Raw genomic sequence first — 2,546 nt, 5'->3', positions numbered from 1 at the left:
CATCACCGGTTGTACCTGCGTAGAACCAAACAAACCATCAATTTTCTTACTTAAAAGCTCTACTTGGTTTGCTAACATAGCGATCACGTCTACATTAAAAAAACTGGTTATTTTCGTTGGCTTTGTTCTCATGACTTGCCATTGATAATTATTCACTGACATCTCCTTTATAAACTTATAAGCCTCATCAGGTGTTTATTATTCAAAGTCCATTAGTGGATGCATCTATCAATTGCCTAGTTGAGGGGTTCAAACCGTTGTAAAAAGTTTGAATCTGTAGCCATAGAGGTAACCCATGGTGAGGGCATCTTCTCAATAAGTCCTTATATCTCTCCCATGCATCATATAAGATTTCCAAATCCATTTGTACAAAGGAGGAGATATCATTCCTCAGCTTAGCTGTCTTGGCTGGTGGAAAATACTTCAACAAGAATTTTTCAGTCATTTGTTCCTATGTAGTAATAGATCCTCGCGGTAGGGAGTTCAACCACTGTTTAGCTTTATTTCTTAATGAGAATGGAAACAACCGTATCAAATGGCATCATCAGAAACGCCATTTATCTTGAAAGTGTCGTAGAATTCTAAGAAATTGTCCAAATGAGTATTTGAGTCTTCGTCTTGCAAACCATCAAACTGAACAAACTATTGAATCATTTGAATAGTGTTAGGTTTCAGTTCAAAATTATTTGCAGCAACAACAAGTTTAACAATACTCGATTTGACCCTAGTTAAATTGAGCTTGGCATAATCGTACATAGTATAAGGAACAGGATTCTGATTTATAGGATTTACAACAACCATAGGAGGTAACTGATTATTTTGATTTTTTGTCATCTCTTCAGTAATAATGTCTTCTTGCTCTTCTACTGTACTCTGTCAGTTCTGTCTTGCTTTTCTATGATTTCTGCAAGCTGTACTTTCGATCTCACTGTCGAATACGAGAGGTCCTGACAGGTTTCTTCTGGTCATAAACTAAAAGAACTTGCCAGAGGCAAATAAAAGAAAAATCAGTAATTGAAAATAAAACTAAAACAAAAATAAAATGCAATAAAATAAAAATGGCTAAATTAATAAAAATCAAGCGTTCCTAATATCTTAATCCTCAGCAACAGCGCCAAAAACTTGATGACATCACGAACTAACTAAAATACGAAAAAAGAAAGTGTACCTATCGAATGGTAGTATAGCTACGGTGAGTCAAGAATATCATATCCACGAGGACTAAAAGTACTAGTAATTACTATCTTTCTATTATCTAGCCTATAAATTAAAGGGTTTCTTTTATATTCTAATTTTAACTAAACTAATTACTAGATGACAGAGAATGAATTGGGAAAATAATCAAAGAAAACTTATGAGGGAGACAATACCCAGGAAAGAATCCACCTAGACTTCACTTATTATTCTAAATCTAAATTAAACGATGTATTCATTCTACTTGATCCGTAGAAATCCCTAAATTACATTAATATCTTTTTCGAGAGTAAAAATACCTGACTCTAGGTTGATTAACTAAAATCTTTTTCTAATTAAAACCACTATCGTCGCATAAACTCGATCTATAGATTTTCCTATTAGATTTGACTCTAATACGGTAGATTTATGTCACTCTATTTCTAGGGTTGCATGCAACTCCACTCAATTATGCGAGATCTACTCTTAAACAGGGATTTTTGCTCCACTGAATAAACACATCAATCATGAATTAATATCCTGAAAACATTAAAAACATGAAATAAGAATACATAATTAAGATCAAGAACAAATATTTATCATGTAATTCAAAACAAATCAAATAATAAGATCCGTCTTAGGTTTCATCCTCCCTAGGTATCTAGGGTATTTAGTTCATACTTGTGGGGGAAAAATCTCAAAATTAGGAAAACAACAAAACATAAAGAAACCCAAAAACTTCGAGAGAAATTGAATAGAGATCTTCAGTGTTGAAGGAGATCCTGCTTCTGAGTTGAATTCGTTGGCGTTCTTCGAGTCTTTTCTGCGTTCTGCTCTGTGTGTCCCTTAGGTCCTCTTCTAGTGTGTTTTTATAGAGTTTAGAATGCTCAGAAACCTTCAAAACTGACTTTTTCCGCGTGTTTGGAAAACAAGGAGCGATATCAACACAGGTTGCCACATGGGCATGTGGCCAGCTAGTGTGGCTCACACAGGCATGTGCTCAGCCTGTATGGGATTGGTTTGGCCGTGTGGATCCTTAAGACAGTCCGTTTTATTCGGTTTTGGCCAGTTTTCTGCTCCTTTTGCTCCTTTATGCTCACCTAAGTATATAAACATGAAATTAAAGGATTAGAAGCATCAAATTCACTAATTTATGTAATAAATCACCCAAAAACATGTCAAGCATGAGATTAAAACATGTTACATTTATGGTTTATCATTACCATCACAAATATGCGTGAGATTTCAAATCAAAATCTATCTATGCACGTTGTCATGATTAGTCTCCAATTATAATAAACAATAAATAAAACATAGTAAAATATATCTGAAGATCTTTAACATCATCATCATCACTAGAAGGTATGAGATAG

The 2,546-nt window shown here is 34.2% G+C and overlaps 1 non-coding gene across 1 annotated transcript; it reads left to right on the top strand.

The window, feature by feature from the left end:
- The first annotated feature begins 290 nt into the window (after positions 1-290).
- LOC128292120 (small nucleolar RNA R71) lies at positions 291-397 on the top strand. Its single transcript, XR_008282105.1, has one exon. It is a non-coding gene; the product is annotated as a small nucleolar RNA R71 (small nucleolar RNA).
- The last annotated feature ends 2,149 nt before the right edge of the window (positions 398-2,546 follow it).

This window comes from Gossypium arboreum, chromosome 4, assembly GCF_025698485.1.
Source record: "Gossypium arboreum isolate Shixiya-1 chromosome 4, ASM2569848v2, whole genome shotgun sequence".
In the NCBI taxonomy this organism is placed as follows: Eukaryota; Viridiplantae; Streptophyta; class Magnoliopsida; order Malvales; family Malvaceae; genus Gossypium; species Gossypium arboreum.
The sequence above is the reverse complement of the archived record's forward strand: the minus strand, read 5'-3'. Positions and strand labels throughout refer to the sequence as shown.